A 14,697-nucleotide genomic window follows, 5' to 3' on the forward strand; every position below is an offset into this window, starting at 1 on the left:
TAAAACCAGAATCATCTAGATGCAAAATTCAGGCAGCAGGAGGATGTTCCACCCCAGACTTCACACAACAGGGAACTCCAAATTAGGCTTCTTGATGTGAAGGATGCTGATCATTGATCTTCCCAAAGGAAAGAGAAACACGGAAGACCTGCAGAAAAATTAATTTTTCCTCCTACCCTAAGAGATAAGAAATGGAATTGGATTTAGTTTCACCATCATTGCTATGTGCTAGTAGTTTTCATGTATTTTCACATATTTTCCACTTTCCTGTCTTACCTCCTTGATTTCTTCAACTTGAAACCTCCAAGCTTATCCCCTTCTCTTTGAGGGATAAATAGAAGGTATTTATCTGCAAACATGTAAAGAAGGAAAGCATCTGTAGCTTTGGAGTTCTCTGGACCATAGTTACAGAAACCAATACAGACAACTGTTCAACTTACAGTAACCTGACAAGAGGGAAGAACAGCTAGCATGGGATCCTGGACAGAACTATGACTAAAATCCTCACGTTTTCTTCCACATCATTCAGTTCCTTCCTTCCTCTTACTTCTCTGCATCCATGAAGTTACCACCTTATAACACTGAAATAGTAACCTCGTACTACTCAAACTGGGTGAACAGATAAGGTATGAAGTCAAGAAACAAATTCAGCAAGGTGCTACTGGAATTGTTCAGAGGGTATTTGGAACAGCAGCACTTTCAAGGGATAGATGACAAAGTGGGAAGTGGAATGAAAGCCATAGAAGAAAAAAATCCCTGCTTTCTGTGGAAGATTTCCATAGAGAAAAAATACCCGTGTAGGTATCTTGTCCCCAACAGATGATGTAAAAAGAAATACAAATTCTTTAGTTATAAGGGAAAAAAGTCTAATTTTTACTTAAAGATACAGAGAAAGTGCTCACATATTTGTTCTAACAGTTTTGTTTATCCTGCCCTTTTGGGTCACCACGGACAAAACATCTCAGTTTAGAGTCCAGTATTCAAGCTGTGCCTGGAAGGTGGAATTTGGCCTTGAAGATCATTGTGCAAGCCTCATTGCTTTGTGTTTATGAGAACTGATGCTGCTCCAAGTATCCTCTCTATGATAAGCCACTTAAAGACCACATGTAGGGGAGCTGAATTTGTTTTAATCTCGCTTACTCTCCCACACAGAAGCCTGTATCATGTTAGATCTGAAAGTAAATGCTGAAGCAACTCATATGACCAAAAGCAAACATGAAACACTTGTGTTGTTCACTGGCTCACACCTTCACAGTCTCCCTGGGGCAATATGAACATACATGGGGCAGGTTTCACCCAAATCTATGTATTTAAGACTGTAAAAGTTTGTAACTGGAAAGCTCCAATCCTTTCCAAAAAGCAGCTGACACATTGCCAACACCTACATTCAGCAGAGTCAGGGTTGAACCTCAATCCCCCTCACCAAAAATATGACTACTTGTTCTCCAGTAAGTCGTAGGTGTTTCCTTTAAGATTTCCTATGGCAAATTAATATTAATTCTGCCCTTTGATAGAATATAATACTAGCCCCGTATTTTGTATTATAGACTATGATTCATGCGCGTCTGGTATTTTACATTGGTGGGTGAGACACACACCCTTATGAAAAATTAGGTTAATCATCTTAATTAGCTTGGCTTTGAAAAATAAACAGGCTAACCTGAATTCTTGTGACTGTATATATGATTTCAATTTTCAAGCCCGCCACAGGTTATTTGGTCAAGTCTAAATGAAGACATTAAACAGGTGAGGTGGACAGCTGTACCTCAGAGCAAGGGATTTTGCCACCACTTTGTGCCACCCAGTTCCATTAACACAAGAGATATTTTAATTTTCAATCAATACCTCTCAGCAGCAAACTCATTAGCCAACAATCAGCTAGAACACATTGCCTCATACAGACCTCCTGTAGCTAGTGCAGCTGTTGCAAAGCATTGCCCAGAGCACAGACTGTAGTTACTCACTGCAGAACAGTTATTCTGGTGGTTCCAAATATGCCCCAAAGTGTAAATGGGCAAAAGCTCACCTCTAATCATACAAAGAAGATGTTAACCCTTGAAGAAAAAGATCAACTGCATACCTTGTAGGTTCTACACTACAGCCACCTCCATCTCATCATCATGTGAAGTTCATCACCTTGATGCACTATGTTTGAAATTATGGCTACCCTTCCTTTTGGAGGGAGAAAATCAGGCATGGTAGTGGAATTGAAAGCAGAAGCATTACTTACAATATGAAGCTATCCACCTGATGTTCATTTCAAGCTTATTTCTCCTTCATTCAGTAACCCCATTTGGAGCTTCTATAGTCCACCTTAAGAACCAGGCTCAAAGACTTGCTTTAAGCAGTAAACTGCCTGTGTACAGGTGGAAGCAATTTATCAGCATCAAGAGTCCAATCCTGTTTGGCATTCAATGGCAGGCACTTCTGCAGGGCTTAAAAAGCAAATAGTAATCAGCCGAGACATTAGCATGGTGCTTGTTTTCATAAAAATATAGAGAAGCCAAGTGCAAACATCAAACCTTGATCAGGACACCTTCTCCAGCTCCCAGTCTGCAGTGACCTACCATATTAATAATGGAATAAAAACTCACCCCACGTTTTCCTCCAGCACTGGATTAAGAAAGCTAGACTTTAAACAAGCCAATCTTAATCGCACAGAGTTGCAGTATTTGCATGTTTACTGTAGCTACCAAATACGTTAATGATGTCACACAAACACGCACTTGGCTAGGTAAGACTTATGTCTCTATCCAGAAATTAATAGCCTAACATTTGTCTCCCGTGATTCACTGGGTTTCAGGAATTGTTGCCATGTACTAGGAGGGGCAAAGAAAGGCCTAGTAAAATAATGGATTAAGAAAACTAAGTATAGCAAGACTTGAAAACAGGTTTATCAGAGCTGTAATTGCAAGCCTGAATGGTCACAGTTGATCCCTAACCTCAAACACTGTCTGAACTCCCACTCTGAGGCTGCCTTAGAAAAAAAAAATATCTTTCGTGTGGCCTTATTAAACATCTTTAAGGTTCTTTTCATTTAACCTGCTTATATAAAGTTCCACTTGATCCTGTGTGTCTTTTCCAGCCTAAATTGTAATGTTGTGGCCTGAATCATAGAACTAAGTTAGACCATTAACTTCCTCAAAGTCCTCAGGTTGTACAGTTTTGCTGAAGTCTCATTGCCTTTTTGCTGAACAGTTTCAGGAAGGGAACAGGACAGGACCCACATTAACCTGCTATTTGTCAGCTCACCAACCCTTCTAACAATTGTTCAGCTTGCTTCACCCAGGAGTGCATACTATTAACTTCTTTTCCTGCACTGTCCTGATCAAACTGTGGATGTCTCAGTGTATCTGTCTTCTGGTGTTGCTAATGAATCAGAGGTCTAAATGGTTACTGTGAAATATTACCTTGTATTCTGAAGTAGTACTTTTCAAAAACCAGGAGAATTTTTTATGCCTAAGTAATTTACTCCCGAGCTTGGCTGTGACTCCAGCCCAGCTATGAACTCTTTAAGGCAGGTGCTTATTTTTGTAATTGGACTAACAATGATGCCAGCTGAGGTAGCCAAGTATCAAAGTAATGCGGATTTAAAAGCTCAAAGTTTGCCAGTTTGGGGTTGTTTTATTCCAGCTTCTTTTTTTTATATCAAAAAGGGAAGAAGGTGGAAAAGAGGACTCATAACACTATTCCGATTCCATGCACACAGTAAACGGGATAAGAACAACCTCAAATTGCAGTAACCAAATGCCAGGTTAGACTAAATAGTTCACAACAAAGACAATGAAGCTCTGGAACAGACTGTCTGGGGAAGGCTCTAGGTCTACCCAACATCCCATAGAGCCATTTAAGAAGGTGAAGCAAGCATGTCAGGAGTCAAGAAGGGTTGACTGGAAAGACAGATGAACTGGATGAGTGAGTTTTGAAGCTCTTCATACACAGCATACATTTTCACCACCCCCATGTTGACATACATCTCATATGTGTTGACTTCAGGGCCTTTTACAGCCTAAATGATTCTATGGGAAGTGAAAACCAAGAAGGGTCTACTGCAAACTCTTGGTTCAATGCTTATGCAATTCTTTGGCAAGGCAGACATGAAATGTTAAAACCTCTGGTCAGAGTTTCACATGAAAACAGGGACTCCGTCCATGTTGCAAGTTTTATGGCTGGCTTATAAAACCCATTAGGAACCAAGCTTTGTTCACTATGCATCTTCACTGCCATCTAAAAGGCATGACAAAATTAATTCTTCAAACTATTACAAAATATTGAGCTACTCAATTTGTGTGTGTTGGGTTTCTCAATCCATAGGGGAAGACGTTAATGACAGAGCCCAATTGTGCATTTATTGTCCTACCACCAAGTCACTCACTGTATGTCCAGAAGAAATATTGACAGAGTTCATCTCACTTTACAGAAAATATGGTTACCATTTTTAAATAACGGAACAATTAGCAATATGCTACTTCACATGTTATGAAATTGAACCAGAGTGGCAAAATGTTTGAATTTAGCTCAAATGCCAGCTTATTGTGAACACGGCCTCTTTTTTTCCCTATGTAAAAAAAATGTCAACATTCAGGGCTGGAGATCAGAGAGCAGCACGCCAGAGTGCAGCTGAGAACAGCAGCAGCCAAGCACATGAGAAAGCAAGCCTCTTACTGCCTAAATGAGAGAAGTATTCCAGGAACATGGACTATTTCTAATCAGCAGATAAGCAATTCTGAGAAAAATCAGCCTTTGACACACCTGTTTCCAGTAACATAAAGGACAGATTCTGACCAGCTACCAGAGCTTCACTGGACTTTAAGTGAGCAACAGCAATTAATTTCAGCTAAAAAATCTGGTACATTCTTTAACAGATTTAATAAAGATGGACTCAATTCAACAGTCAATATCCAAGAGATGTTATCAGTGGTGAACTGAGCCCACAGGCAGAATTGTGCCAGCTGAAAGGTAGTTTTGCCCAGACAGATAAAGTACTTTGCATATTTCAAGATCATATCAACTTATCTATGCAGAACTAGTGTCCAGACAAATCTGCCACGCATGAGTGGGAACAGTCTGCAGTTACAGCTGAACTCTGGAATACCAGAGTTAACCAATAAGATACTCACATTTTTATTTATTCTATAAAATAACTGACATAATAGACTTACTGGTTAGCTACATTCAAAAAAAAACTACTAAAAATTAACCATTTGCACATATAAGACAAGAAGCTACAACTGTACTTCTTTCCCCTATAATATCCAGGGAAATTTTTAGAAGGTCTAAATACATTGGACTTCTATTAGCTGGAGGGTGACTTGCAAAGCATTATAGCAAGAATCTATTAATAAGTTTAAGTTGAGCTGAGAGTTCTCCAAGTTTCCCAGCTCAAGCCCTTAAGCCATTCATCTGGACCGCAAAACCCACACAGCAAGGATACAAGGATGTATATTATTTTTTTTTTTCTACTTACCATGTTTTTATTTTCAAACATTCCCTTACAGCAGAAGGAAACTGTTCTGAAGAAAGTGAAAACAGAACTACCAGTCATTTAATTACAAGAACTGGCTTTTTTTTTTTTTAATTTATAGAAAGTCAAATTACTGGGAGAATGGTAACAATCTCTCAAAAGGGTGCCGTAAAATCATTTCACCCACATCACTCCCACATATTGGATCCTTTTCTCCCCCTCCTATTTTCCTCATCCTTTATTTGTGAGTAGCTAACTGAAGAACAACCAGAATTGGTACTGTTCAGACTTGTGTAATTGAGCTTAGAAAAAGATTAAACATGGGATTTTCTAGCAAGCCTAAGAAACATTGAAAAGGAGAAAGCTTTAGCTACCAAGTCATTTCTGGATTTCGAAACTCTCAACCTTAGTAGACAAGTTACAATGAAAATACGGCATTCTGGAAAATGACCATTAAGTTAAAAAAAAAAAAAAGCAGTGAAGGAAGAATACATGGTGTTGGAGTTGAAAGACAGGCAGAAGGGAACAAGAAAAGGAATTGAAGTTAGAATCCTAGAGTTAAGATTAAAAGCAAAACAGGTGGAAAAGTCAACAATAGTATGGGTCGGTATGTAATTATAGACTATATTCAGTCAAACCTAATCTAACACCACACTTAAGGATCAGATAAACGTTAAACGGTAGAGAAACAGGCTCTAAAAAGAGAAACAAATGTGCCTAGCTCCCTGAAAAATAAAGGGTCTATTCGAGAAGTACGCATGCATACAAACCTCCCATGAGCTCATAGAACTCTGTTTATGTAATAAAAATAAAATTTGCTGATACAGGAGTCACGTAGATCTAAAATGGACATTTTATGTAAGACACCAGCCAATAAAAGAAAAACACTGAAACCTCCTTGATCTGTACTACAAGAACTTCTGTGGCTTGGTGTATTCACCAAGATAGCCCAATACCTTTGTTATGGGTTGTTGATATTGTGCTTCTGAACCACTACTTAAATACCATTAAGCTGCTGGGTGCCACTGAGATACTGACCTAGCCACATCTTCCTCGTTTTGAAGGCAGAAACTGATCATGAATTGGTACATACAGCTGTAGACTAGTAAACCCTGACATTTCCAGTTAGCGAAGTGAAGGGATTCCTACGAAGCAAACAATTTGTAGCTTTTCTTGACACACAAACATGGTTATAGCATAATTTAACTTTTACAAGACCTTTGAATTTTGTGCTAATTATCCTCAGGTTCAAGTCTTCCAAACAAATACACGTGTCAGCCTTTGACATGCTTACTTCCATACAGAAGCATGTTGTCACCTCGTCAGGCACTCACTTCCAACATGCCAGGATATAGGAAGGTCTAAATACTAGTTTGCACAGTACGTGTTAGTTCTTGTGATCCCTATTTGCATGACCAGATCTAATGTCAGGGCCTTTTATTAGGAATGCCCAACAAAAACAGTGGTTCATCCAATATACATACACAAGAGTAGCCCAAGGTTAGATTCTGCGTTAGAGGCTACAGCCCAGTACTGCTCAGGCCAAGAAACATTCTAAACCAAATTAAAAAAAATATATACTGACAAGAAAAATAAGTGATTTCCCTAAGCATTTCCAAAGCTTGCATAAAGACGTCAATTACCATAGCTTGTCTTCCAAATTAATGATTCACAGTGATGGATTATTCATGCAAGTCGGCCAGCTGAACATTATACTTTGACTCTGGGGAGAAAGTATAACATGTCTTAATTAACTATGTTTTGTATAAGCTAGAAGACAGTCAGAAACATTTTTCATTAATGTAGTCAACCAGGTAAAATGTAAGGAAATAAAACTAGTGGCAGTTGAACAAAAAAACTTCAGTACCCCCCATAATTCACAATGGAAGTGAACTGGATAGAGCACATTGCTTCAACTAAGCTGTGAGTAGTTCCAAAGTGCTGTTCAGTTGAACAAACAGACTTCAGATTTACTCCATTTAAGCATGAAAGATGGGAATTTCATGTTAATGTTGTCTGCTGTACACACAGCCTTGCAGAACTTCAAGGATGGAACAATTTGTTTCAGAAGGGTATCAAGTATTTTCACACCATTGAACAAAATTCCACTCAACACTCAGTTTTTCTACAAGCGAATGATGCATCATCACCTTTAACATTTTCCTAAATGAATACTGTATTCAAATTACCTCCTTGAACATACATAATATTAACAAATATCATGAGTAAGCTTATGTAACAGGACAGGGCAAAACACCTCTAATTCAAACAATACCTAGGTCTTACAACTGTTAGCTTTCAGACAGCATTATTCAACTATTGTACTGAAAGACTCAAATTAAAAATGGAAAGTCTATGACAAATGACACCATTTGTCCTTAAAGTAATATGAAGGATCTAATATCTCAAAATCTATTGCAAGATGATCTAGGATGGCAAAGACAACCATGCCTGATGAGTATCGTGGCCACCTAGTTGCTTATACAGCTTATATATAACACATTAAGGTTGTTGGAAGTATAAATCTCATCCAAATTGACCTATACCTTTCTAAAGCTAATACCCAGATGCCTGACGATCATTATTGGATTTTACTTTAAGAAAAGCCTGCTTTCATTTTATGCTGGAGACATACAGGTTAAGTATAGATTACATTACTTTTTTTGGACCTTAGTGGCAGACAAGGGAGGTTTTTCTTCTTGAGAACTAGGCTATCTATTGTAATAAGTAATTAAATAATAACTCATGGATAGGATAGTTACAGGATTATTTCAATTAATAAGAAATTCATTTAAGAAGGGATGGTAAATATCAATTCAATTCATTTCTACCACAGCTGACATGACAGTGGGAATACATACAACACATACATCTTCCTCCTCAAGGCTTTCACTGCAGGTAAAGATGATGCCATATTAGATAGACTTAGCTCCTTGCAACATTCTTATGTGCAGATCTGAACTTACACCGATTGCTTTTCCTTCTAAATAGGAGATATGATAGTTCTTGTTGGGGAATATGCTCTTATCACGTCAAGGATTTATTTTTGTTGTGAATGAGCTTGTCCTCTCAAAGCTAATTGGTATTTTGCTGTCACTTCATATGCGATGTGGACTAACACCACATCTTCAAACCTGTAAGTGATGTCATATTGTATGCACATTTTCCGCCCTCGCACGTGAAAAGGTATCAATAGCATTTTGATTCATGTATATCACCCCCTCAAAATAAATCTACCTACAGTCAGTTTGACTCAATCTCCTGGATAACCTTTGTGTCTGCCCTGCTGCTCTGTATCCTCCATAATACATTTCTGCCTCCTTGTTTTTCTGATACTTGTTTTTCTCAGTATCTCCTCATAAAACTAGTACTCTGCTTTCTTTAGTATTTCAGCACATGCACTACAGGGAGAGCAGATGGAAATTGCCAGCTACAGATGATGCTGAGTAGCTTCTGTGCAAGTAGAGACTCCAAACGTTTCCAAGTCCACATGTTATTTGTGCTACCACGACATTTTCTGTGCCTCAGAGATGTTGGAGGACTAATCAAAGGCTCTCCTACAGGAGACGGAGCACAAGCACAGTTACAGCATGCAGTGGCCACACCGGTGACAGAAATGAGGAGCTGCATTCAGACATGAATGGCACCTGACTTCAGAGCCTGTCCCCAGGAGGAAGAACACAAAGAGCCACAGCTACAAAGCACCACAAGCGTTGTTTCAGGCTGCTTATTCCTCCAGACATCATTCTTCTGTTAGGAGCATTACCTCATGCCTCACCGAATTTCCAATAGGTATTTAGGGATGCTCTTTACACACCTGTCAGTTGTGAGGGGCAGGGGAAGCATGTAGAGAAGTTATTCATTAACCACTCTCTTCTTTCTGACTAAAACACCTTTTAAAATGCTTTTTCCAGGCAAAGTTCATTGGGGTTATATTTCAAAGACTATTATTTCCTGTTTGGTCTGGTAGCAAACCAATTCCTCCTGTTTACTCTAAAAGAAAACAGTCAACATTACTGCAGGCTGCAAGCGAGATCACAGCAATGAAGGACCAAAGCAGTGCTGAACGAAGCTCTGCATCTCCTGTTTATATCATCATTGCAAGACGGTTCGGTTGTTCTTTTACAACTGCCTTCACAGATTCTCATGCACAACTGTCCTCTTATTCTCCACTCAACTGGGATACCTCCAGTAATAACTTCTCTGGATAGGGAGAAATGCGCAAACAGAATGAATTCTGCAATGGCTAATCACTGCCAGGGAGCCATGGGACAACTTGCTGAAACAAGATCTCATTTTTCACATCAAACCGCGGAATGAGAGGCATATTAAGCATTAAACTAAAAGGCTATTCTGTGATCTTCGACTCAAATGTCAGCTTTGACAAATATTATCTGAATCTTTATTTTAGAAGCACAAAGTCAGCTTTTTTTTTTAAACTTTACAGGCAGCAGCTCTTTTTATTACAGCAGTTATTGTGAATACTCTACTTCAGTAGAGGCTTATAGTCACCATATGTAGGTGCACATGCTTTCAGAGACAAAACAGAATTACTACAGTGTTTTAAAAGTCCATATCCAGTCTAATAAGATACTAGTTTATTCCTTTTTAATACTTGTAAGAATCATTAGACATCTTTTGACTCCCACTAATGACTTTGGTTTTGGCAGACATTACTATTTCCTCCTCCTGCTTTCTGAATAAATCTGAAATTAACAAGTCAATAAACTGATATATTTACAGTAAAAATAACTTGGCTTTCTTCTCATCTTCCTCCCACTTCTCATATTTCTTTTTGCAGATGAAAAGGATACCGTTCACCTGCAGGCTTACACATACTCACAGCTATGTGGGTAGAGACCCAGGCATCTTTCCTTTTCAACTTGAGATCCTCTTGATGTAGACTTCACATTACAGTAGCTGTTTGAGTTGTCACAGGTTTTAATACCTTTAAATAGTTTAGAAACTAGAGCAAATACTTTCTTTTTTGAAATAGGTATCTCAGAAAGAAAACATGAGTTGCTTCAGTGAACTTAAATTGCTATGTGAAGTACCCAATCATTAAATGCTCCAAGAACTGCTTTAATTTAAATGTACAAAGAAAAGCATTCCAAAAGGGCAATTTTAGTGTGCCAATTAAGGAGATGTCTTAAATCTTTAAACCTATTTTCTTCCTAGCTATAACTTATATAACTGATACATACACAGGAAAAACTGGGGCAGTAAACACTACTTCAGACAGAAATTGCAGTTGCTGAAAAATGGCATTTTGCTCTATTGTCAAGGCAGGACACAGTCTCCAGTGGCTCAGTGATCATGAGGAATTCAGACAGGCTGTCTTTAGGAGAGTACCCATGCTCTTAACACTACCCCAGCATGCCAAGGTCAGTTAAAAATAGCACTTAAAAGTATATAAGCAAGTTCTTTAGCTTACTCCAAACTTCTGCAGGAGAACCAAGGGCTGGACTGGCAGCTGTACTTTAGAAGTACTGGATGCAAAATGCAACTAGTGAGCAAGAGTCTGGGCGTATTTTACTGAAAAGGCAATTAAAGTGCTTGCTGCGGTGTCTGAGCAAAGTCTACAGAATTCAGGGAGAATTCCTGAAGTAAGACACTCTTAAATACATTGTTAAAAGCAGTTCAAAAGCAATTGATAGCTCTCCCTTCTCACACAAGAAAAAATAAGCCTATTGCACAGAGTATATGAAAAGAGAAGAGCACAGGAACTGAAGTCCTTCCAAGGCTTAGAGGGATCATTGTGAGCTAACCAGCACTCTGTTTGCCTAGTTAAGAAATCCCACTACACACACAGTGTGTTTTCAGTTTTGACAAGAGCGATCTTCCCAGAAGCTAGCTGTCCATTAGGCCCATCAAATCATCGTGAGTTTAAGCTTCTCAGACATACACAGTACATTAGATACGCTTTACATTATTAAGCAATTACTAGTTTAGATGTAATGGTAGTGCTGAAGAGCTGCAGGGTTGAAGCACAACTAGATAAGCAGAAAGATGCCCTCTGATTAACACGGTAGTGATTTGGTTACATCTGAGCACAACCACATTGCTCAACTTTCTCCTCCTAGCAGGAATATTACTTACTATTAATTCTTCCAGGAAGAATAGTCTCAAGATTTGAGAAAATACTCCTAAAGAATTATCATAATATTTAAGCACTAAGCTAAACCAAAAATCCTCTACAACACAGAAGGTCAAATCTTATTAACCTAAAAGCAAGGCACATATTTAACTCATTAGCTTGTATCAACACAAAATTTTCTTTTCCCATCTCATAGCTACAAGCTGCTTTGCAATGATTCTCAAAGACAAAAAGGGATGTGGATAGCTCATGCAGCTTTTATCACATTAGCCACACTCTGCAGTCTTCATAATCATTAGCTTTGAAGTATATTAAACAAAGCAGAATGTGACCTTAGAGTTGATATTTTAATCACACCCCATAAAAACAACTCCTTATCAAACATTTCAGGCCACCAAACAAGATGTTGTTCAGAATTACTCAAGACATGAAGAGGCAGTAAAGAACACCACCGCTGCCCTGCCAGGGAAGCCAGGCAGTGACCACCCTACCAGGAAGGGCTGTTTTTTAGGGACAAGTCACTAGACAGCTCATGATTTGGGCTTGGTTAAAGAAATAACAGCAACAGCGTGTGTACAAGACTAATAGGAGAAATGGAAGCTTACTAAGGCAACGTAGCATAGCTCCATTTATTAGCAGAATGCACAGATTATCTTATTTAAGTTTATATTTAGTGCAATGTGATTACCAAAAATCACACTAACCTTCTGACACCCAGTTCATAAGACTAACAGTATTCAAGATACAAACCAAACCCAAGAATTTTAAAGATGTTTCCAAATTTAAGTTAACTTCTCTGTTAAGTGTATATGAGCAAAAATAGTTATCGCTAATCACAGCTGACTACGTAGATGTCTCTCCCTACCATCTGTCCATTACACTGATGCGTAACCATTAATACCCACAGTATCAATGATACACTATTACACACAAAAGTAGAGAGAACTAGGCATTAATTTTTAAGTCTATGTTTACAATTTGATTTGTAAAACTACTTTACCAACAGAATGATAGAGATGAGGGCAACCTAAATGCAGAGCATAGAACAAATGCACCTCGTATCAATTCCTATTCAGCCTCTGTTTTACAAAGGCGGAATAAGTCTTGCCTGCTCAGAACATGGTTTGCCAGAAATTATTTTAAGAGGTATTCAACCACATCAAACGTCTTCAGAGATGAAGAGCAACAAAATAAATTTGAGTTTGAGAAAAAAGAGTTAGGTACGTTAGTTGAAAAATACTCTAAAGACCTAGAAGTAGCTAGAACTCGACGTGAAGAATCCTAACCTTATTAAGCTTCAGATAAACATGACATTTATCCTGTAGATGCAAGTGTCATCTGAGCAATTACAGTAGTGTAGTGGTCAGACACACTCCTAGAACCCCGTCAGACTGCGTGCATACCTTCTATGAGAAGAAGAGAGGTTAAAAGAGACAGATCTTGAACCCAAGCACCAGAAGCTCACCACAGCCCCACGCTGCAGTAGGAACCAAGTCATGTAACAGGTACATTAATCCCAGGGCAGTTTTGGAAGAAGCTTGACTGAGACGCCCTGCTGTAGCTAGAGGGTTCAGACACACAGGGTACTGTGTGGTTTCCAGAAGAGATAAGAAGGTGAGTGACAACTTCAGGAACACCTTCACATACACATGAGCAAGCCATTCCCTGGAAGTGGTTGACAGTGTAACGGAGTCAAAACAAATTAAAAAACCCAAATCAGCCTGAGAACATTAACACCTAGGATGGACAATCTTGCAGCATCAGTACAAACTCTGCAGCTCATGCTTATCATGAACAGCAAACTTAGCCTCACCACAAAGCTTTACCCTGTACTGCCTCTTAGTTGCCCTGTGCAGTCCTGTGGAGCATCCATAGCTTAAAGTAAAAAGCCAACAATCATGCCTCCCTTTTCCCTCACGTCCCTGAGGGTCACTCCTCACCACGCTTAAAGCTACAATGGTTCTGAAGAATACAAAAGGCGTAAAAACAGTGAAGAATGAAACTGGTCTAAAACCTTAATGCTGAAAGAGAAAAAAAGACATGAAGTATCATTACATAGTATATTCTATTTCAGATGTTAGCAGCAGCAGGACTGCAGCTTTGTAGCTTTAAAGCATGCTAGTTTCACTGAGAAGTAAAAACACCACAGGCAAGCACATGCCTCAGTCTGTGCTATGACATTTTGGCAAGTATCTCTCACCTAAGCAGAAGAGCATCATCTCCTGCTGGGCTGAAGCACTGACCGCATCAGAAACGGTGAGACAAGAAATCAGGAACCAGAGACAGCAGGCGATTAACGACGAACAGCGCGTACAAACCACGCAAGTTATGAGCAGCCCTTTACCACCGAGACACGCAGACCATTTGACACAGGAGATGACACACACAGACCTGACCAAAACAAGGCAAGCTGGCGAGGAGCCAACTCCGCACACACGCCGAGGCACCGCAAACCCGGTGCTGGCTGCCCAGCGCTGCTCCTCACCCGCAGGGAGACGACAGGGACCAGAAACACCCATGGGGTGAGCACGGTGCCCCTCAGACAGAAGCCAAATCCTCCCCGATTTACACCCCCGTGCTACAAGAAGTTAGAGCCCCGGTGGGCGCAGCAGCTCGCCCACCTCCCCGCGGGTTAGCGGCGGGACCCGCGAGCCCCGCTCACACCAACTCGCGCTACGCAGGATTCTTAAAAAGTTACACACCAACGCACCAAAAACGCGGATACAAACCCAAAACGGAGCCGCACGCCCAGACCGGAGCTCGTATGTTAACGCTGGCACCTCCCGAGCCCCTCAGCGCCCCGGGGCCGGTCAGAGCCCTTCAGGGGACACCCGGCAGGGCAGCGGCGGGGGCTCCCCTCAGCACCCCCGCCCCACACTAATCCCGCAGCGGCCGCTCCCGTGCGGCTCCCCCCTCCTTCCCCAGCCCCTCCGCGCTCCACGGGAGCGCCCCAGAGCCCAGCCCCGCTGCGGGGGTCACTCACCGACCCGCCGCCCCGCCCGCCCGCTGGGTGCCGGTGCGAGCCCGCCCGGCAGCGCCGCCCCTCACCCGCCGCCCGCGCCCCGCCGCGGGCACTGCCGCGGCCGCCGCCTCCCTCGCCGGGTTATGCCCAGCGCCCCGCCCCGCCCCGCGGAGG

The 14,697-nt window shown here is 40.7% G+C and overlaps 1 protein-coding gene across 2 annotated transcripts in view; it reads right to left on the reverse strand.

Moving 5' to 3' along the window:
• LOC118171772 (neuroserpin) overlaps positions 1-14,652 on the reverse strand; it is a 45,201-nt gene extending 30,549 nt beyond the window's left edge. Inside the window, exon 1 of one of the 2 annotated variants that reach the window (XM_035335167.1) lies at positions 14,610-14,652. The gene's annotated coding sequence lies outside the window, so the exon portion shown is untranslated. Of the gene's footprint in view, positions 1-14,544 lie in introns of both variants that reach the window. The other variant, XM_035335168.1, reaches the window with a different exon arrangement.
• Positions 14,653-14,697: the final 45 nt, after the last annotated feature.

This window comes from Oxyura jamaicensis, chromosome 9 (assembly GCF_011077185.1).
Source record: "Oxyura jamaicensis isolate SHBP4307 breed ruddy duck chromosome 9, BPBGC_Ojam_1.0, whole genome shotgun sequence".
Taxonomy (NCBI): Eukaryota; Metazoa; Chordata; class Aves; order Anseriformes; family Anatidae; genus Oxyura; species Oxyura jamaicensis.